This window comes from Podarcis pityusensis, assembly GCF_964106645.2.
Source record: "Podarcis pityusensis genome assembly, chromosome: 4".
In the NCBI taxonomy this organism is placed as follows: Eukaryota; Metazoa; Chordata; class Lepidosauria; order Squamata; family Lacertidae; genus Podarcis; species Podarcis pityusensis.
Window position 1 is genome coordinate 28,633,854 of NC_138027.1, and position 23,941 is coordinate 28,657,794.

At 39.8% G+C, this 23,941-nt stretch overlaps 1 protein-coding gene across 3 annotated transcripts in view; it reads left to right on the forward strand.

Annotated features, from left to right (window-relative positions):
* The window catches only part of NBEA (neurobeachin), a 355,514-nt gene that overhangs the window by 220,291 nt on the left and 111,282 nt on the right, over nt 1–23,941 (forward strand). The window lies entirely within an intron of this gene.

Here is a 23,941-nt window from a genome sequence, read left to right on the forward strand (position 1 = left end):
AAACATTGCAAAGCTATTACAAATATTTCAGCAGTGTCATTCGGCTCTTGAAAAAAAGGTGAACAGGGTTATTTCCACAGTGACTCTGTTTGCGGTTAAGTTGATACAGTTTTCCATATCTCTGCCTGCCTTATTTGCATTCTGACTGAGAAGTGCCCCACTCACTGGACCCCAAACCCAGTATTGTAATGATGTTTAGGGATGGTTGTTGTCTGTTTTCCTGTTTCCCATGTCCCAGATAATCCATCACAGCATGTCTGAGGAGGGAATTTTATAATCTGTGTTTTGATAGCTGCCATGGGCTGCTCAAGCCTCTTCTCCTGTCTCTTTGAAATGCAGTTTTTTCATTCCCCCTCCTCTGCCAAAGCACTATCCTAACTGCTTTCCCCAAATATATAATTTAGTGCTATGATTCTTGGGAAGCAAGAATTAAAACAGTACAAGCAAAAATCACATGTGAGTACTGTGTATCACACAGAGTCCTATGTCACTCACAGAGCTCAGGCATAGTGGGTAATATCCAAATAATGTTTCTCACAGATCAGTTATGGCGCTGTGCCAAAAATAAGCCAAAGTATCTCCGTAAATTTCCAAAATGGTATTTATACTACATTCTGTTCTTCTGGACACTTGAGAACAACCACTAAGATCTCTGTTATAAATAAACCATTCAGTGTTGTTAGAAGAATGTTTAAGACAAACACACTTTCCTCTTTGCAACAACAGGTTGTATAGTGCTGGCAAGTAAATCGCAGGCAGGATAATGCACTGCCGTGTTTGGTTTATTTATTTATCAACTGCATCAAAAGCAGACATTCTCAGCATGCCAGATTTCAGTTAAAGCAGTCCAACAGTGACGTTTTAAGAATCCTACTTTGGGAATGCTCTTTTTTCCTGAACCCAGAATGGTCCATGGAATCAGAGGGGATTAGCTCCCTTTAATCTACTGCATCTGCAGTGGGTCATCCAACAGAACTTTCATTACTGTTTCATGTTGTATGTGATTAAGTGACTAAAATATTCAATACTGACCTTGAAAATGAAGCAGCATGTGTTGGATAAACAGCTTTGAAAGCTTAAAGTAATCTTTCCTATAAACAAGATTTCTAAAATGTATTGTTTAACAGAGTGAACAGGATGACCAGAAAGGCATCGTTTGTAAGAGGGAACTGAATTTATAGAAGCAGACATAAGTAAAAATGCACAAAAGATTAAAACACATTCATATACTATCAGATGTTATTCGGATGGTTAGCATGATTTACACAAGCTGCCTTAGTTATTGTGAAGTACTCGTGCTTAAATGGATTTTTACCTCACTTTAAGCACATTTACTCGTAACCATCCCACTGATTTTAGTTTAATTCGCCTCCCAAGTAAGGGCTGTTTTGAGATTTATTTTTCACATCTAAGGCCACTATTATGCATGATACTAGGTAGAAACCAGTGTGAGAAAAATACATAGCTTTTCTTTTAGTCACATGGAATCTGCCACAAGTATTCAGAGGCAGAAGTTGTAAATGAATCATTGTAGGTATGAAGCTGAGCATGAGTTTTAATAGGCCACTGTTAGGCATGCATTACACTGGGCTGAAACCAGTGTTTCTGGAAGTAGTGCCTAGAATCACACAGCATCTGTGTTTCTGGATTTTTTGATCAATTAAAAGTCTGCAGTTAGAACCAGACTTTGCAACACAGTATTTTCAAACTTTTATGCTGTGATTTTGAACTTTAAAAAATACATTGATTTAAGCTGTGAAATTCCTAGGTACTGAGAATCTGCAAGGCAACAAATTGCTGTACACCTGATTTTTAGAAGTGTCATGAATTTAGTGGATAGTTCAAGGCAAATTCAAAACTTCACCACCACTAGTCACCTCCATACTATACTGCTACTCCTTATAGCCATTAACAAGAAGCCACTTATCCTGAGAAACCAAAGAAATATCTGGATTCAATTAAGCCAAGGTCCAGAGGTTGGTAGAAAATCCTTGTTACTGCTGCAACTGATGGAGATGTATCAACCATATATGCTCAGCTATTGTTAGCCTGTGGCCCTAGTTTTTTCAAATTGGGCGTTGTTGCATCTTTTCTCAGTAGTTGCAACAGCACAGGCCATTGTATGACTTATGGACATTATGGTATTTGATATGTTTGTAGGTGGAGAGGTTTTGGTTGAACTGGCATTAGAAAAGGGAAATGTCATGGCAACACAGCTGTGTATGGACCATACTGCATGCTGGCACCATAGAGTTGGCAGGAATGAATAGTAACACACTCTTATGCCAAAAAAGGCCAATAACAATAGTAACACAGCAGCTTTATTTTAGTGACTTCTATATACCATGATCTAATAATTCTTTAGTTGAAATTTGGAAACTACTTTGCAAATCATTTTTTCAGATTTGAAGCCTAACGGTAGACTAACAAATGTATTTTAAAATCATTTGTGTCACACCTTTTGAGTTATAGTCCACTTGAAGTAGCTTAGAATAATATTAAAGCAACACAATATAGAAACCAACAATGGCAGATCTGAACAAAAAAGTCCAGTTAAAATAAATAGCAAGCAGAAGGGGAAGAAGAGTTTGGATTTGATATCCTGCCTTTCACTCCCTTTAAGGAGTCTCAAAGCGGCTAACATTCTCCTTTCCCTTCCTCCCCCACAACAAACACTCTGTGAGGTGAGTGAGGCTGAGAGACTTCAAAGAAGTGTGACTGGCCCAAGGTCACCCAGCAGCTGCATGTGGAGGAGCGGAGACGCGAACCCGGTTCACCAGATTACGAGACTACCGCTCTTAACCACTACACCACACTGGCTCTCTTAAGCACCAGTCTTAACTGGGGTTTGTGGGGTGTTAGGGGAGGGGTAGTACCCTTGGTGATCCTTCTAGCATAGTTTGTCCATCTTTGGGCCCCATGGTGCACTCAGCTCTCACCTATGGCTCCTAGAAGCTCTCAGCATGTGACAGCAGCCACACCCCAGGAGTGACTTCCAACTGGCTGGTTAAACTAGGTGAGGGTAGCCGAGGGGTCTCAAACCCTCAGTGAGTTAGGGACTTTCCCTGAATGTGAAGACGGGCTCCAGCAGATTGAACAGATGAGACCAATAGTGGGTCCAACGGTCAATAAGACAGTTTATGCACATTCTGTTGAGGGACGTGAGGTCTAGATAGGGCTTCTCCACCATGGAAGATAGCCCATCCAAGAGAAGGAAAACTCTAGTTCTAAACCTGTACTGCTTTGGGGGATATATTCAGGAGAAGAAAGGGCTAAGGAGTAAAGCCTACACAAATCTAGAGTGGGGTACTTTACCAAAGACAGTTAGATGGTGCTTTGCATGCCTCCTTCCAGCAACTCCTGCAGCTAAGCTAGTGCAAACGGCAGTGCTCTGCTTTCCTTTGGACCACATCAGCAAGGCCTAGAGGGGTGTTTTGTTGTCTGGGCAGCCCAGGACCTCCGTGCACGCTGCCCAGGTTTGCTTTCCAGGGAGGTCACTTTGGTGCTGCTAACACAGCGGTTTGGCTTCACTCCTGGAGGTGCACTCCGTTGACTCTCGAGACAGACGGATGCCAACAGCAACAATATAAACTGCAGCCCCATAGTAAACCTCTCTCTCTAATATGCAAAGTCTCAGTATTGGACTATCTACTCTTTGTAGGAGGGGGGAGCACTTAAAGCAGAATTTCCACTGTCCTATGATTCTCCAAAATAAATTATCTTGTACATCTTTACTTGGAAATGAGTCTTGCTGAGCTTCAATGGTTATAACTCTCTAACTGTGATACAGTGGTACCTCGGGTTACATACGCTTCGGGTTACAGACTCTGCTAACCCAGAAATAGTGCTTCAGGTTAAGAACTTTGCTTCAGGATGAGAACAGAAATCGTGCTCCGGTGGCGTGGCAGAAGCAGGAGGCCCCATTAGTTAACGTGGTGCTTCAGGTTAAGAACAGTTTCAGGTTAAGTACGGACCTCCGGAACGAATTAAGTACTTAACTCAAGGTACCACTGTATAATTTTACATGCATTTACTCAGAAGTAATCCCCATGAGTTCAGTGAGGCATACTCCCAGATAAGTGAGTATACAATAGCAACCTTAACGACTGTTTTAAAATATACAGGGCAGGAGTGCTTTCAGTAATGCTTCCTTTGCCAGTGTGAGGAATGTCTCTAAATGTCCCCATTAATGACTGCTGGAGAAATTATTTTGATGAGTGATATGAAATGCATCCCCTCTGGAACACATTCTTTAAATATTCTAATTCCGGATGAAGCCATGACAGATTATCCAAAAAGTCAACATTCATGCAAGTTTTTCCCCAAACTACACTTTAAAGCAGATGAAGCTGTGATTAAAAATGTGGAATTCAGGGTGGCCCAAGTCACTGAGCTGCCTGAGACAAAGCACAAGATGGTGCTCCGCCAACCTCTGTTCCACAATTTGCAGCTGCACTGATAACTGAATCTTAACCTCAACATTGTCCATCTGCCAGTGTCCTCCACTGCATCCCAAGGCAGTTCAGAAAATGTCTGAACCACACCTTTATTCAGAAGTCTATCGGGCAGTGAACATAAAAGCAACACAGTATTAAGACCAACAACTAATAAAATCAAAACAACATGAAATTTGAGGAAAATCTGCTTAGGGGTTGCAGGACAGGTAAAGCTCTGTCAGCCACATCTTGCTACATCTGTCCCCAACCCCCTCCATGGCAGCCACACTTTTCTGCCTAGTGGTAGGGTCAGTCCTGATGGAATGTCATTTTCCTGCCTTTCTTCTTTTACTGACTGGATGAACCAACTGTCCACATTGTACTTCAGTATGTCAAGAGGACTGGAGACAACTGCTTACCTGGGCATCATAAAATAAAAATCTGAAATATTGGCTTTAGGGTAGAAGCTAAATAACTGCTGTTGGCTTGCAAAAAGCTGAAGCTAGCACCTAGGATTTGCTGCTTCTTCCTTTTTGAGCCGTGCTCTTCAACAGTCTATAAAATATGGTATCCATTCCTAAATGTCATTGCTATATAACTGGTGGACAGCCATGCATCCTGTCTCCATTTGCAGTTCTTTCTTTGCTGCTTTCTGCTGCTTGCTTTGTGCTGGTAAAACTCACTCTCAGTGTCTCTGTGGTCTGTAACTTCCAGCAGTAGCTGCGTTGCCCTATTGCAGCAAAACAACAGAGTGTCCCCAGGCACCTTGAAGACTAACAGGTTTATTGTGGGATACATTTTCATAGGCCTCACCGCCCGCTTTCACTTTTCATTTTCAATTACATACAGCTTATTTCATGATCTTCCTTATAGTTCTTCTTTGTGCCTTTTTCTTTCTCTCCAAATATTTAAGTGTAGATAAATCTTAAAAATTTACTACGGAAGATGTCAAAGGGAAACCCCTTGCATCTTTTATTCTAGTAGTACATCAGAAGAACCACGTCAAATAGAGGTTGCCAAGGATTGCACTTAAAGCTAACTAACAAAATTAAAAGCTGAATAACATTTACTCAAACATTCTCGAAAAAACTCGGATGCGAAATACCTGAACTTACATGTGTATGCAAATCTGGCTTCTTTTTAAAAGACTTGAAAGTGGTCAAGATAATATTTTTATTTTATTTTATTTTAAAAACAAGAAAACTACAGACTTATCCGCCTAACCCCTTTTCCAGGCAAGCACAGAATGCATTATGAAAGCTAGAATGGTACATATAACCAACCTTGTTGAGGAACGGTCAATGTAGCTTGTTACAAAGGGAGGTTTGTCTCACTAACATTTTAAGTTCTTCTACACCAGCTGCTTTTCTTGAGAGAGGTACTGGAAAACAGCTTGTGCAGTCTGTACCTCATCACTGTACTAGCCTTAATTAGGATTGATTTTGGAGGGAGGGGGGTAGTGGGTACTTTTTAAAGGAAGCACTCATTTTATCTGTATGTTGTCTCAGGATGCCTGTCAAACAGCAGGCTGGAGTACTTGTACACACAACCACGCACACACACCAGCAGTAGCGAAAGGTTTTTCCAGCTTTTCTACTTAATGCAGTTCTCCCCCACTGTTCTTCTCTATAGACACAGGGGTGAGGTCCATCTTCATATGCATCTCCGTGCATCATCTGTTGGTAAGAAAGACATGCAGTTTCTTTATCCTGTGCCATGAAAACTAATAGCACAGGACTTTATCAGGGCAAAGAGAGACATATGTGAGAGACCCTCCTTGTCCCAGAAATAAACAATTTGGTGCAGACACATAACCTTAAAAGGGATTCTTTTCTTTTTCTTTTAGGGGTAAGAGTAGCTGCTCATTTACACAGAAAACATCCAGTAGACGTGATCTTCTTGGGTTGTCAAATAGGCTTTTGCCAAAGCCCCCTGATTGATATAGTGCTTGTTTATCCTCTAGTTTTAAAAGTATAAAGCTGAGATGCTGAAGATGCTGAAGAAACCACTTGGAAAATGCTAAAATTTTACCTTTTTTAGGTTTTATATAAAAATGCAACTGAAGGGAATGTGATTGAGGAATATTTGTACATGTGTGTGTATCTTTAAGAGGATATCACTGTACTTAGACAACTAATACAACTTAGTGTATTTTTGGTCTTTGTGGAAGCTGCCCAGAGTGGCTGGGGAAACCCAGCCAGATGGGTGGGGTACAAATAATAAATTATTATTATTATTATTATTATTATTATTATTATTATACCACCTGGTCAGAAAGGCCCTCTTTTTTGGATAGGTCATTTCCAGTCCACTTCAGGTGTCCCTGGAGGAAATTGTTTTGAGGCTTATTTCCATATGGTTTCAGGCCATGTTTTGGCATTGACAGAGCCTTGGTCACCCGCATAGATTACTTGTATTGCTCTCACAGCAGATTTTGATGCCATTGGCTGTGGCAGTCTTCTGTATCAGTGCTAGGGATTGACATTTGAGGCCAGTCTGTTACAGTGGTTTTGTTCCTAAATGCAGGATCAATACCACAAAGTAGCATTGGGTGATTTCTGCTTGGCTCTCTGACAGTTATGTTGTGGGCTCCACAAGATTCCATTCAGTCCCTGATGACGGTTATCTGGGAATTTGTAGTGTGTTATCATCAGTGTGTGGATGACACCACTCTGTGTCTCCGTTCCATCTGAATCAGGAGAGACTGTTCACGTGCTGGACTGGTGGTTGAGGACGTAATGGGCTGGATAAGGGCTAAGAAAGAATCCTGACAAGATTTGGGCATGGATTGTGGGTAGTTCTAAAGTCCACTAATTGAATAAGTGACCTGTCTTGAATGGAACTGCACTCCTCCTGAAAAGAGTAAGTTTATAGTCTGAAGGTGCTTCCTGAGTTAATGCAATCATTTGGGGCCCAAATAGCCTTGATGACAGGGAGTGTCTTTCTCCAGCACACAACTGCTCTCCTCTTTGCATGGAATTACTCAGTTTTGGACCACATTCTTTAAAGTTACAACCTTCTCAGTTGTATTGAGAGGCACAGGAACATGTAACAAAATTTAAACAGGATTTAGAGCAATGATATTTCTCTGAAAGGAAGTGGGGGAAATGAGACAATAACCTGCCATCCATGCATAATCTCCCATTGGTGTTTGAAAAAGTACAAAATGGAGATTTCATCCTATATTGTTTGGGAAATTGTTTTATTGTCCACATATGCTGTAACGTTTGGAGAGTTGTATTATTGTTTACATACACAGCAGATTTATTTGTGAACAAAGAGGGAGCAGAAAAAGGAGAACCAGATCTACAAAGACAGGAATCTTTGATGTTGTATCTCATCTGGAAGTAAATTCATACTGCATATTAAAACAAGAAAAAAGATAAATATGTTTCAAATTCAGGAATCAAACTTCATTTTAAGTATTATATCGATACACTCCTCTTGAATGCATTTCCAGTCTGCCTAGTAGCAATCTCTTGTTTTCAACAAGAGAGAAATTCTCAGCACATGCAAGACGAAAAGCTTGTGTAGAGTGTAGATAATATTCCTTCCACTGAAAAGAAAAGGAGTCCTAAAGCAAAATTTGAAGTGAGTTTAGGAGTTATTTCTATGGCAGAACATCAGATGAATCTCAAGGGAAGCCATACGTGTTCTGATAAAACCATCAAATTTTCAGAGGGCACTTTTCCACATCCCCAGTTAGAAAGCCCTGTGTGCATGGGGCTCATGGTTGCATTCAGTACATTGAAGAGAGGAATTCCAAAAGGGTTTGATGTTTGAAATATAAAACAAGCCATTTACATTTTTATGAGTAACATGAATGTGTTTGAACAGTGTTACAAACTCTGTAGCTATAAAAGTGAAATCTGATTCAGACAATGTGATACAATCAAGTGATAGATTCCATTAAAAAGTCCTTCTTCCGAATGGATATCTTTGCTCATTTCTTAACCATTTTTCATCCCCTTTGTTTGTTCTTCCCTGTAAAATGTATGATAGTGCTTCCAATTTAACTCTGGAAACAGCTTATTCATGGTCACCTCTATAAAGAAACGTATACCCGTTTCAGCCAATGGCAAACATTTTTTTAACAGAATCATTATGTTCTGAGTAATGCTTTTTGCCGTTGCTTGGAATGGTTGTATATTTCTTTTCCAGATGTAGTTTATAAAGTTAGGGTAGAAATACTCTGGTATTTTAAGAATATTGCATGGTGTCACTAAATTATTTTGAAGCAATTTTGCTTGTGCAATGTGCTCTAGAAATTCATTTAAAAATTCAGCACAGTACAAAACAGTAAACTGGATATGTGATTTATTTTAGACGTTTGGTTATAATTGAAAGAGTAATTTCAAGTCAACTTTGTGCATGTTTACAGGCCTATTAGCAGAAAAGTTATTGCTAGAAAAATAATACTGAACAATTTCCAGTAAATATTCTGCCATACTCACATTCTCTCTCTCCCTCCTATAAATCATTTCTCAAGTATATCAAAGGCTAACTTAGACCCTACATGTTTTTTTAATAACCCTGTAAAACAAAACAGTTAATAAATAAAGACTTCTCATTGGCAGTAGGAAGTATATGTAAGTAATATCACATTTGCTAGGTTGTGCCTTAAAGTTTGCAATTTTCATCTGCACCTTGAGAGATTGCCTCTTACCAAGGTAAAATAACAGCACACGCGTAGGACACAGTTGCCTCATTGTACTCATTAAACATGTTCATTATTTGTGCTATTAGCATTTAGCAGTCAGAATAAAACTGTGTAGGAAATTTACTTTGCCAACACACTTCCATCTCCACTGCTGCTGGTATCTCTGTCTCTGCCTTTTGGATTTTTGTTACACAAGATTTCTTAAATTTCTCCTGATGGAATAAGCAGTAGAATATTTATTGTACAAAATTTATTATTGACCTAATTTGCACTTTATAAGCAAATGGCATATCTCAATGGGGGGAAAGACTCCCTCCCACCACCAAATTCAGTTCTTCATTTGTTTTGCTCACCATGCCGCATTAGCACAGTTTTCCCCTGTGTCCATCTGCCAGTGTACAATTTAGCCATGGGCATCTGCAGACCTTGCGGTGATCAGTATTGCAGGCAAAAGCCATATGTGTTTAAATAATAAAAAAGAAACTCTTTATTTCATTTGCTGTTTTAACTGGATGGCTAACTTTTGTGCCTTAAGTCAGAGGGAGAGAAAATACAGAAATAATTAATTGCCTCTATTCTTTAGGCAGTTTCATTTTCCTTTTCCAATATGGAATGCTTGTCAGCTTTCCTGATAAATGACTGCATGTATTTGCATAGATTTTACATTAACAGAAAAATTAGTTTATTTGTGAAAAGTAGTTTACATAATAATGCAAAGTGTAGTATGAATTATGTTTATTAACCTAGGGGAAGAAACTGTAGAGGCCTGTGCATAATAAAATCTTGTCAAGGGTTTGAGATACACACACACACACACAAAATTCAAGCCCCACAAACCTTTATTTTTATGCCTCTTTAAAAAAAGAAAAAGTCTTTGAAAGATTTTTAGTCATCTGACTCCAGATTTTCCTAGGGAAAGCCTTTTTTGGAATCTCTTGGGCATTCTCCCCCCCCCCCCCATTTAAACCCATTTGGAAAAAATGTACGGTAAATTTGATCTGTTTTGAAGTTTATTTCCAAGTTTGAATAGAAGACTGCAAGTCAGTTCATTGTTTGCAAAGTACACATTAAGAACAATTTTAAGTTTCTAATAACACCACTGATGTGATGTTATCTGTAGCTTTTCTTTAAAAGCTTTCAGTTGCTGCATTAAATAAATTTGAGTTTCTTGCTTCACAGCTTATTACATGTCCTCTAACATGTGATCATTATTGGGTTCAAACTGCATTTAAAAACCGGAATTTAATAGTTTAAAGAAAAATCATGACCAAAGTGTTCTTCATACAAGCCATTTTCTTTTTCCTGGGGAAAGTATTGGTTGTTCGGCTTGGAGCTAGTAGCCTTAAGGCAAATAATACTATTTATGCAGCATCAGGGTGTTTTTATGCCATATAAAATGCAGATGTATTCAGGGCTGTTGTTCTCATGCTGTATTGCAAAATATCTTGTTGCTTATGAAACATGCTACACCTAATGGCAAGTTAAAAGAAGAGAGTGCCTTTGCCACTTCTTGAATCTGGGACACCCTGGGTACCAGCTGTCACAGTTCAGCTAATGATGACAAATACTCCTCTCTATGCAGATTGCCGAGTTTGCAGGCTGCTGTGAGAGGCAGCCAGATTACCTTTCCTCAGATAGTAATTTAACCTTTTAAACTCAAGTGTCAGAAGGAAATTATTAGCCGGGTTATTTTCAATAACTATTGCTTTCCCCCCTTTTTAAGCTAATACAGTAATAAATTCACAAATAGTTCTTGTACCTGTTGTGCTACAAGAACAGCCAATCAACATGATAGTACCTATAAGCAGTAAAGGCACTTTGCCAGCATGAATTCTTAAACTGACCTTGGATAGAGACTATCTGTACTATCTGGAAGAAAGCTGGATGGCTATATTTATGCTTCCACCGGTAACAGGCAGCTTCATACCCCCAGTCCCACCACCACCACTTATATTCACAGATATAACTAGTGCAATATTTTTAAAATTATATTTTTGTTTTCTTGGATGTTCATACTGTGATTCTGTCTGGGAGCTTCCAGTAGTCTCATCCAGATTCCATTTATTCCAGGTTCTATGCCTCAATTTAACAAGGTCTTTGATTTTTTTCCTAGTGTTATATGTCTGCATTTTACTCAGGGGACTTGTATGAAGAAAAAGGTTAGGATTATATTTTCTGTTTTCTGGTGTAATCATTTTGTCAATGTTCATCATAGAAGCTTTCAAATGAGAAAAGTTTGTCAAACTTGTTTTGCATATTTTGAAGTGAATTTTTAAATAATAGGCATATTTTGCGACAAGATCCCATAATCTTAGAGTGAATTCATTCTCTTGAGTATGGATCTTCATGGATTCAAAAGGGCATCCCTGCACAGAAGTCAGGGAAATATCAGGGTTTTATAGAGAAGTTTGAAAGATCTTTAGGGCAGGGTGAGGGCACCTAATAGGTAAAGGGTAAATGGACCCCTGACCATTAGGTCCAGTTGTGACCGACTCTGGGGTTGCGGCGCTCATCTCGCTTTATTGGCCGAGGGAGCCGGCATACAGCTTCCGGGTCATGAGGCAAGCATGACTAAGCCGCTTCTGGCAAACCAGAGCAGCGCACGGAAACACCGTTTACCTTCCCGCCGGAGCGGTACCTATTTATCTACTTGCACCTTGACATGCTTTCAAACTGCTAGGGGGCACCTAATAAAAACTGAAAAATGGTCCACAGAATGTGCTGACTGATAGCTAAGCAGGAGGCAGAAAGGCAATTTGTTTGTTACAAGCATGACAACTGTGTACATGTTAACTTTTGTTCACAAGTTACCAAGGCAGTGTACAATAAAATAACTTAAGTCGATCCACTAAACACATTAAACACCATTAGAGTATAAAATGTTACATCTGACATATCTAAGGAACAATAAAAATGTATCAAAGGTCCTCAATACCAGAGTGAACAGGCATATTTTACTAGCCAATGAAGTATCTATACTGTTGTACCTGTTTGAAATCCAGGTGGAAATCATTCCCTGAGATGGATGCTGTTACAAAGGCAGCCTGTCTCTGAGTAGTCATAAGCTGAGTTTCCATAGGATATGGCATGACCCAGAAGACTTCTTCTGATAACTGTAGTGGATAGGTAGTTCTACACACAGAGAGCCATTCTTTCAGATACCCTTATCTCAAACTTTGTCACCTAAACTTGGCTTGGCAGCCAGTACAATTCTTTAAGCATTGGTAATATGTGCATGTGATGTGGTGTCCCACTTAGCTGCGACATTTTGTGCTAACTGCAGTGTTCAAGCAAACCTGAGGGCAGCTCCACACTGATCTCATTGCAATAATCCAATCTTGAGATTACCAGTGTATGAATTGTTGTTGCTAAGCCGTCTCTGTCTAGGAATGGCCACAGTTGGTAAATCAGGCAAAGGTCGTAAAATTCTCTCCTAGGCAAGGAACGTGGGATGACGTATACTGGAAAGGGGCATGTTGAGATGACTGAAACCCTGAACAGGAGCATCCCACACGGCAACAATTTGTCGTAGCTTCAGCTGCTATTATAAATGACCACATAAGTGTTTGCATAAAAAGAGTTAAAGGAAAATGATTCTTATTGAAACTAAGTTATGTGAGGCTGGAGCATAGCTGGAGAGTCAAAGTGCTTTTTAAGCAATAATGGAAGAGTATGGGACTTGTCGATCAGAAGGTCAGCGGTTCGAATCCCCGCGATGGGGTGAGCTCCCGTTGCTCGGTCCCTGCTCCTGCCAACCTAGCAGTTCGAAAGCACGTCAAAGTGCAAGTAGATAAATAGGTACCGCTCCGGCGAGAAGGTAAACGACATTTCTGTGCGCTGCTCTGGTTCACCAGAAGTGGCTTGGTCATGCTGGCCCATGACCCGGAAGCTGTACGCCGGCTCCCTCGGCCAATAAAGCGGGATGAGCACCGCAACCCCAGAGTCGGTCACGATTAGACCTAATGGTCAGGGGTCCCTTTACCTTTACCTATGTCTTTTGTAGAGAAAGTGTCTTATATGTTTTACCTGGTTTACCACCCTCCTCCTGCCTTTTCCTAGGAAGCCCATCATTGCCTCAAACCACAGTGGAGCCTCCAAAGATTTTGACATCCTTCCAGTAAATACTTTGCAGACTGATGGTCTGCCTAGAAGTGGTTCTGCCAGGCTGAGCATTCTAGGAGTGCACTTGGCCCTAGAGCGATCACAGCCAGGGAGCAACAGACAGAGAGGTCTTTCTATCAGCTATGGCCAATGCCAGAAGGATGGAATTGCAAGAGCTTGTCTTGCAGGCTTTCCCCACACTTTGCAAAACCTTGCAGTTGGCTACACCTTCACTATTGGTGACAGATCACTGTAAAACCGAGAAAGAGGGAAGAATAAATTCCTCCTACTTCACAGGAATTACTGTGTTTGGGCCTTGGTTGATCTTGCTTAGGAGTGGCAAACTGGTGGACCAAATAATCCTTAAATGGAAGCCATAATAGAATTGTGATATGTGCATGGTTTTAAGAGCTCTGAACCATGTCTAGACTTGGTGGAATTAGGCTCAGTATGTAAATGGTGAGGAAACAAAAAGCCATAATAATGTGATCTGGGAAACCCATGTGTTGGATGTGTGGAGTGAGAGAAACAAGAGTGTAGTCATAGGCCAAAGGTATATTAATGCCACAAAATATACCAGTGAATTAGAGAATGGAAGTATCTTGAAATTTGCTACAAAATTATTATGATTATTTCCATTTTTGTGTGAAATTCTCAGCTCTTTCTTTGATATGGTTTTATTCTGCTCTTATTTAGCTTTTATTAGTTGTATTTATTGGAATTTATAGTGACCCCTCTGATTATATTGTACATAAACTGCTTTTAAAAAGAGATTTTTAAATAAAAAAGAGATTTTTAAATAAAAAAGAGATTTTTAAATAAAAAAGAGATTTTTAAATATTAAACAGTATATACATTTTATAAATAAACAATAGTAATGTTATTAGTTGCCAGAGCATAGCTAGGAATACACTATGAAGTGAGTGGTTTAATGACTAGGCTGCATCATGTAGCAAAGAGGAAACTAAATTATAAGAGGTATCCTCCCATTTTGTTTAGTTTGCCAGGTTCACCCTGGAGGAATATAGGAATTCCTAGCCAATAAGGGAGAAAACAGCAATAGCTGCTTAGAACAGAACATGTCAGCCTTGTGATTAAAACATTGCAGTTCCATAGTTTGACCAGAGTAACTCTGTGGAAACACTTGTAATGTGGCCTCATCCACAAAGCAGAACTCAGTTTGAATCTTACTATTTTATTCAGGCATATGTTTTACTGACCTGCGATCTTCATCCTTAACTTATATGGAACTGCAGTAGACTCTGAAGATCTGTTGGCAGGAGAGATTTTTATTTTTAAAAACTGGAAAGGTCAAATCAGCAGCAAGCTTACGTGCATATGTATGAATGTTACTATTTTTACAAGCTTCATGTGTTCTAATCTGCTCCCTTTTTGTAGCCTGTTTTTAGAACAGAACTTCAGCAATTATTTTTGTTGTTGTTTAAAGCTCTTGCAAGCCGCAGGTGTGTTATGATATATTATTTTATGCAACAGTTACACTGTCTGGGGTGTGAAAAGAGCAAAGATTGTGGTGCTTTGTCCACAGCTTTCCGCAGTTTGTTGCTTGAATAGATATCAACGCCGAAACAAAAGAAGCATTTTCATGTTTGGATTTGCCCCATCTGTGTGATCTGGTGGTTTATGCAGGAGGAGGTGTTATCACATGAATCCAAATGCATAAAGTCAGTTGCTTTATGGACTCCTTTCTGTGCGTGAAGGAGTTTATAAGTTGGCTGCTCTATTGTGTGTCACTTCCAGCTGACATGTGTGCATTGTGCTGAGCATATTTGGGGTGTAATTACAACTAATGGAGCCTGGAACACAGCTTGTTCACTGAGTAATTTATTCGTCTCTTGTCTGATTCTTGAAAGTTGCTGCAAGACTGTTACATGATGCACAATATTTTGGACATGCCTAAGGGTGTCTGGCACCATTCCATTTCCATAGGCTCAAGAAGTCAGCTTAAATTTTAGAACCCGGGTAATTAATTACGAGACTCAAATTTGCTGGGCAGGCAATTTCGTAAAAGAATACAGAGAAGATAGGGTGGAACATCACCTTTACTATGCAACATAGAATCTTCTGATTTAGGATAAAATAATAAGTGTGTGTGAAAGCTTCATTTATGGGGAAGTTCTTGTGTATGTTATTAAACTATAAATGAGAAAGGTAAATAAATAATAGAGGTGAGGTACTGTAACCTCTGAATCAGGAGCCAGAAATCCCGCATAAACTATAATTTGAGACAAGCAACAGTGTTAGTCTATAGCAGCATAAATAATTTGAGTGTGGTAGCATTGGTGTCTGGCAAAAGTTAGTGTATTACCTACAGAAGCTTATGGCACAATAAATCAGGTCATCTGAGAGGGGACTGAAAGCAAATTATCATGTTAAGCAGGGAATCAGTGGAGTTTTCCATGAATTACTTTTTGAAATGTTATGTTTTAAAGGGTTCCTGGGCTTTAAAAATTTCATACTTGAGGCTTGAATATCATAAGATGGTGAATCAGTATGCAGAATAACTGTATTTAAAATGAACCAAATATTTTATGTCATTATCCTTTATTCACACTGTTATAAAGCTTTGCTTTCTGATATCGTACTCAGAATTAGAATTCTTGTTGTACTTCGTTTGAACTCGGAGATAATTTTGGTTCACATTGCCCAAGCAATGTGGCGGACAAGTTACTTTCTTAAACAGGTGCCTTGGACAGGAAAATCTTAAAAAGATGAACTAGGTTGTATTGCAATGTGATTGCCTAAATCTGTATTATATGAAGTCACTGAATATTCATTACAATAAGCACTAAATATTTGACCATTGCATTCTACAGGTTAAACAATAGTTTATAATATTTTGTGCAACTAAAGAGATATTTAACATTTGTGTTATTCTCTATTTAAAAGTAGATCATTTTATAGTCCCATGAGAAGGACTATACAATAATTTTAACTCTGATGGAATCTTTATTTTTATCATATTTTAAGCGTTACCCCCCCATGTTAAACAGAATTACATAAGAACAACAGCAAATAAAAATATATTAAAGTACTGTGACTGCCTTCTTTAAGAGTGGGCCAATTCGGACAATCATGTCTTATCTTAATAATAACCCTAAACAGTTGCAGGGGGAAAGTCAGTCTGGCTAAAGCTCAGAACGAGCTCAGGATTACAAGAGAGGTTAAAAATAATATTAAAAGGTTTTCTTCAGCAGTGTCCGAAGTAAGAAGAAGAACAAGCAAGTGGTAGGTCCTTTGTGTGGGGAACACGGAGAAATGCTATTGGGTGACAGAGAGAAGGTGGAACTGCTCAACACCTACTTTTGCCTCTGTCTTCACCCAAAAGGAAAGCAGTGCCTAACCTGGTGATAACATAATAAATGATGTAAGGAGGTAGCAGCAGCCCAAGATAGGAAAAGAGGTAGTAAGGGAACACCTAGTTACTTTAAATGAATTCAAATATTCAGAGCCTGATGAACCCAAGGGTACTAAAGGAGCTAGCAGATGTAATCTCGAGCCTCTGTAATGTTCAAGAATTATTGGAGAACAGGCAAGTTGTCCCATCTTCAAAATGGGGAAAAAAGAAGACCCATGTAACCACAGACCAGTGAGCTTGACACTGATACCAGGAAAGGTCCTGGAACAGATAATTAAACCATTGGTCTGTGAGCACTTAGAATGGGTTTTTTCAAAAACAAGTCATGCCAGACAAATCTCATTTCTTTCTTTTTTTATTAGAGTTACAAGTTTGGTGGATCAGGGAACTGTTGTGGACAAAGTGCATCTTTATTTCAGTAAGGCTTTTGACAAAGTCCCCCATAATATTCTTGTGGAGAAGTTGGAGAAATTTGGGCCAGACAAGATATGTTTGTCCTGGAAAAGAGGAGACTGAGAGGAGATATGATAGCCATCTTAAAATATCTCAAGGGCTGTCACATGGAAGATGAAGCAAGCTCTGGCGAGTAGGACTCAAACCAATGTTACAAGAAAGGAGATTCCAACTAAACATCAGGCGGAAAAAACTTTCTGATGGTAAGAGCTGTTCGTTAGTGGAATGGACTCCCTTAGAAGGTAGTAGACTCTCTTTGTAGGTTTTTAAGCAGAGGTTGGATGGCCACCTATCACAGATGCTTTAGTTGAGATTCCTGCATTGCAGAGTGTTAGACTTGATAGCCGTTGGGGTTCATTCCAATTCTATGATTCCCTGATTTTGGGATGAAATCCAGAAAGCCATCAGAACCATTCTGTACATTCATAGCAGACAGTGTGGTGGGACAGTGGCACTCACAGCTTCCAGTAGGTTGCCTCACTGCTGTTTACTAGGTGTAGAAGAGGTGGGGGATGGTAGCAACAAGCTTGGTGCAGTGCAGACACAGAGGTGGGAGCACCAGATGGCTTTTGTTGGTGCATTTGCACCTGACCTGTCACCTTGCAGCCACTTCCTCCACCTTCTGGTAGGCAGCAGTGATGCAACTGCCCAGAGGACACTTTAGTGCCAACACCCCAAACTTGCTGGCTGCTGCTGCTCATACAGGGTGAGTCCTTTAAAAGAGGCCCAGTAGATACAGAGTACACATGTTCCACGGGGCCTCTTTTAGAAGACTCCCCCTGTATAACAGGGGTGTCTTGTGTCCCCCTTTCTACTATAGCTTCTTATTCCCTTTCCAAAAAAACTCCAGAACAGCATTGAAATATGGTGCAAGTGACTGTACTGGGGGAAACAAACGATCCGCAGAATTAGGACACACTCCCTTGCACAAAGATAAATTGCCTCCCATTCGTGCAGGGAGTTCTCTGGATGCTGGCCATTATGTGTTTTATAAAGCTGTAGTCATATTTGCAATATTGTTACCACATCAGCCTGAAGGAAATGATGGGTTAGATACTGGATCTGATAAAGCAACAATTAAATTCATTTATTGTCTGATCATGGCTATACCAGCTATACGTAACATACATATGCTTTCCCCCACCCATTGAATGTATAAAATTGCTCAGTACAGATATATTGAACAGTTGACTTACTATTCTTGATCTTAGATCTTGTCCATTAAATTATATTAATTAGCAGCCTGTCATTGTGGCATCCAAGAGACCAGTCACTGAGAAAAATAGGCTTGCTGTAGTCTCAAGTCAGAGTCCCGAGGCTTTATTTCAAATAAGATGAAATGGATGTAGTGCTTACACTCTGCTCCCTCCTCTCTTGGAAAGCCTAGTATTTACCTGGTTGAAATTCAAATTGTTTTATTATGGTGTCAATTCTTTGGTTTTGGCAGCACTTCTAAAGTGCCTATACACAAAAGCAGTACCACAAGGAATGAATGCAAGTGTTGACACCACCTAACAAGCAGGGATTATATGTTTACAGAAGAAGTAATATGATAGGTCAAGTATAAGAGGCACTTCTCAAGAGCACTTCACCACATAATGAGTGACTGACTAGAAAGTGCGGAGCTGCCACTCTTTGGCTTCGTTTCGGTGTTGATGCCTGCCTCTCTCTTCCAAAGCCCTCTTGATCATGTTCAGCTGCTCTGTTCTCATGTGGGGAATAATAGTAGAGTAAAGCTGCTTTTCTGTCTCATTTTTCTTGCTAATTTACACATTCAAGCCATTTTTTGTTTGCTATCCTTATTTGCTATTCCCTTTTGTCAAGGCACTGTTCTCTTTTTTGCCTCAGGCCCAGGAACTAATTTGAGCTTCTATAATTACTTCATGTTTTACACCTGTCTGCATATCATGCACTCCTTGTCTCTGTACTTAAGCTGTATATTTCCTTGCAAATAAAAAAAAGGGGGCTAGTTTTCACACAGAGGATGAATCCTCAAGTTTTTGCCCCCCTCCCTTTCTCTTCCTTCAGAAGAAACACAATTAAACTGCTGAGTTGTTTTCAGCGATGCAGCTGACCTTTGGGGTTCATGAAGGACGAATGAATGCTGCCTGTTCAGACAGTTTGTGTTAAGACATTGTTGGGCAAAGAGCTCTAAGCTTTTTGCCTCTTGAATGAAGCAGTGGTTGTAATCATTTTAAAATAATTAAGACGCCAAGCACACTAGTATCATTCCACAAGGTTTGCTGTACAGCTGCTCTTCTGCTTTAAGAACGGCTTATTAAATTTGGGTCAAACACACTCCAAAGGGTTCCACAAAGAAGAAGCTGTTCAAAAAGTTACCTTTCTTCTTCTTCTTTTAAAAAAAGCAGTCGATTAGATTTTTAACTTAAGTGACAGCTGCAGTTCATTGCTTGTTCTTTGGTGTCCCACAGCCAAAGTGGACGCCTTTTGTAAATTGGTCTTCCTTGGGCAAAAGCATTCTTAAATAATCCAGGGTTGCTTTCCACTCGGAGCCTGCCTCAATCCAATTAGGAGTTTAACAAGGGTCAAATTAAGGAGACTTTGCACTTCATGTTTGCATCATTAGCCATAAGACTGTTTTCTGTGTGCATGACTGTCAAGGGGCTGGGGGAAGGGAAGGCTGCAAGATGGGATAGACACAAAGCTGTCATCCACCATGTGGTGCATCCTTTAACTGAATGGAGGCACAGCAGGCTAGGAACAACATTTCCAGTTGTCTTTTGGGCCTGTTGTCTTGTAGGTTTCAGCTGGTACATAGTTGTTTGGGGGTTACAGGTGCGAGCCAGAGCCGAAGTAGTGTGTGCTCTATGCCTACTCATTTCTCTCCTGGTAGCCTATTGTTATTGGACAAATGACTGGGAAGACATAAAGTTAGAAGTCTCTTGAGAATTCATTATTTTTGACGAGATGACAGCTACCCAGCTTCCTTCTTCTCGTTGCTCATGCTGTTTTCTGGCTCTATATATATAAATAACACACCATTTTCCTGCACATTAGGGGTATCATACAATTGAAACTTTTAAAATAACAGTGGTATGAGATCTTGGGGAGATGTAGGATATACAGACTAGTTCAGATTATACATATAATTGGGCCAACTGTGTTGGTAGGATGAGGAAGACAGAACAGCCACCTTATACTTTCATCGGGTTGCATTTTTGTCTCACGTTAAGCAGTTCCATTGCCTTGGCTTTCTCATGTTTTGCCCAAGAGTGTAAGTGAAACTCCTAAAATTGTCATGGCGGGAGGGGGAAAGGGGGGAATGGGTAAGACCCCGTTTTCACAGAAGATTATTCTTAACGATAACAAAAAGACTCCTGCTAATCAGTGTTCAGATGTGTGGGATATTGCCAGAGAACTGTTGCCGTATCTCCTTAGCAAATGCTTTGTGCTGCTACATACAAAGTAACGATTTATCTAAAAATAACACTTTCATTGTTCCTCCCCCCCCTTCTAAACCCATTAATAGGTACTTTAGTATCATGCGAGTTTTCATAGTTTAATCCCTTTTCAAAAAGCTTTTCAGAATAAAAGCTCTAAATGGTCCTCAGTATTAATTTGATGTGACTTCTGTACAATATGGTTTGAAATTCTCAGCAGCACTTTTTTTTTTTTGGCAGCTTACTCTTTTCCACTAGAGCTGAGTGTAGACAACACCAGCTAAATGCTTCGTTGAGGCTCTGCTGCAAACTTTTATTCACAGCTGTTCATTTTTATACAATTTACTTGTGAGTTAATTACAATTTTTGAAATATGTTCTGTTCACTAAATTTGAGACTTATATGCTGATACTTGGATCTCTGCTTTAAGGTTTGATACGAGTTTAGCACCCATGTATTTAAAAAAGAAAGAAATGAACAATCTTTGAGGTCATGAGGATCTGTAAGGTGATGCTAGCTGAGAATATGTTTAAGTAAGATCAGTTTATTCATTTGGCTGCCTTATGATCTGAAATGATATATGGAATTTTAAACTTTGTCTATTAATCTTCCCCAAAGTAGTTCCTTCCCACCATCACTTCTTGTTGTTGTTGTTTAAAAAATGTTTTCTTGAGAGTTGATTTCAAAAGGGTTGCCACTGGAACTTCATTATGGCATCTGCAAGAGAATAATAATAATAATAATAATAATAATAATTTTTATTTATACCCCGCCCTCCCCAGCCAAGGCCAGGCTCAGAGCGGCTTACAAGCAATAATAAAAACAAGTTGAATGATTACAACTTAAAAACAAAATTAAAATACAACATTAAAATATTGAAACATTAAAATATTAAAACATTAAAATATTAAAATGTAGCCTCATTGCAGGAGAAGGAAAAGAAAAAGAAAGAGAGGGAGGGAATCAAATTGGCTCCAAGCCAAAGGCCAGGCGGAACAACTCTGTCTTACAGGCCCTGGGGAAAGAAATCAGATCCTGTAGGGCCCTGGTCTCATGAGGCAGAGCGTTCCACCAGGCCGGAGCCAGAGTTGAAAAGGCCCTGGCTCTGGTTGAAGCCAATCTAACTTCCTTAGGGCCCGGGACCACTAGGGTGTTGCTATTTATGGACCTTGAGGCTCTCCATGGAGCATACCGGGAGAGGCGGTCCCGTAGGTACGGGGGTCCTAGGCCGTGAAGGGCTTTAAAGGTCAAAAGCAGCACCTTAGATCTGACCCTGTACTCCACCAGTGCAGCTTGAAAAGCACTGGGTGAATATGCTCCCATGGCAGAGACCCCGTGAGGAGCCTCGCTGCAGCATTCTGCACCCGCTGGAGTTTTTGGGACAGCTTCAAGTAGTCAAGCCTGGAGATGACCGTCGCATGGATCACTGAGAAGAAGCATTTCCTGATTAAATGTGTCTCAACACTTAGAATTCTTAGAATCACAAGGTTAGAAGGGACCACATAGGTAATCTAGTCCAACCCCTTGGAATGCAGGGAACTTTTACCTAACATGGGGCTCAAACCCATGACCCTGAGATTAAGAGTCTTATGCTCTACCAACTAAGCTATCTCTTTCTTCTAGTCCAGCTACTTAGCGAGCCTAGAAAATACGGTATTTACTTGACAGCTTCAGAAGACAATCCATAAGGTGGGAAATCATCCAACGTTACTATTTCAATATGTGATTTTAATTTCATAATTTTCCTATTGAAATGCTCAGTATGGCTGCGGATAGTTCTACACTGCTGCTGATCTGTGATTCCAGTGGATATGCGGTACCTGTTAGAGTCATAACAGGGAAGGTGGCAATACACTGAAAACAATAAACAATACATACTTCAATACTATCATTACCATATTTGTAGCAAACATTGTCTATAATCTTGCTAGTGAAAACTAAGGGGTTTTCTTAGCTATCAATGTATTGCAGTTAATTCATTTTTACTCATTCTGTACTTTTCTCTTCAATATTTTCATATAAAGAAGAAAAAAAGATATTTAAAAATTAATCCTGTAGTCACATACTGTAGTAGTATGTATTATTTACTTTTATTACAGTGACAGGACTTTGTCATTAGTTTGGGGAAAGTGGCCTATAAGTACTTTCATTGTAGAAATGTTTATTTAAAAAATTGATTACCTGGTTATATATGATAGCCTCCCCCAGGCTATCTGCATTTTTGTGTGTGTGAGTATGTGTGAGAAAATAATTTAGATCTGGATTGACAGCCCTGAAAACTAAAGGGGCTTTTATTTATGCATGAGTACTAGCAAGGCAGGCTTTCTCACCCCTGTCCTGTTGATATGCCTCACCCTTCATTGACCTGGAGGACCCCATAGTCTACTCCAGGGATGAAAGCCTAGTAGACGATCATGCACATTTAAGCTGCAATCCTGAACCCAATTTCGTATTTTTCCGTGTATAAGACTAGGTTTTTTTACTTTAAAATTATGTGGAAAAACTGTGGGTCGTCTTATACATGGGACAATCTCCCCCCTATTTTCTTAAATTGGAGTCCCTAAAAATAGGTGGCATCTTATACATGGGGGCATCTTATACACTGAAAAATACAGTATACAAGCTTTACTGTAGTTTGAAGCATTTAAGGGTACATCCATACCAGCAAGACTTATCCTACTTCATTTAACTTTTACTATTGCCTCTCACTCTCTTAAATATGTCTGCTTTCCTATATGTATATATGTGTGTACTTCCTTCACCTTGAATTGTGAACCCAGAATTTTAATCTCCACACACACATGTATGCTAACTTTGTCCAATCGTATCCATAGTTACCCTGACAAATTTGATACAGTTGACCGAAAGGGAAGGGTGAGATAGTTTTGAGATAGGGTACGTTTTAGTGCTTGCAGCTGAACAACCACCACCCTCTCAAGCACCTTGCCCTAGAAAAGGGAGTACGGTGGAACCTTGGTTCTTGAACGGCTTGGTTGACGAACAAATCGGCTCCCAAGCGGTGAAAACCCAGAAGTAAGTGTTCCAGTTTCTGAAAGTTTTTCAGAAGCCAAACTTCCAATGCAGTTGTTTCTTGGGCGCCAGCACCAATCGAAAGCCGCGCCTTGGTTTTTGAACGTTTCGGAAGTTGAACAGACTTCTGGAACAGATTATATTTGAGAACCAAGGTACCACTGTATTAGTGACTGGGCAGAAGTTGTCAAGAATCTCGGAGTGCAGGCAGCTTTTTTCCATGAATGGATGCACCACTGCTTTCTTCAAAGTGATAAGAAACATCATCTCATGCAAGGATGCATTAACTACCACTGGGATCAATCCCGTCACACAAACAACACACACACACACACACACACACACACACAAGCCAGGAAGGGCAAGGGCCAAGAGGGCAAGTGAGAAGCACCTCCTGCATGTTCTCATTTCCCTGACCCCACAGAGTTCAAATAAACTGTCCTGTCCACCTCACCAGAGACCATATTTATTAACATCAGCATCA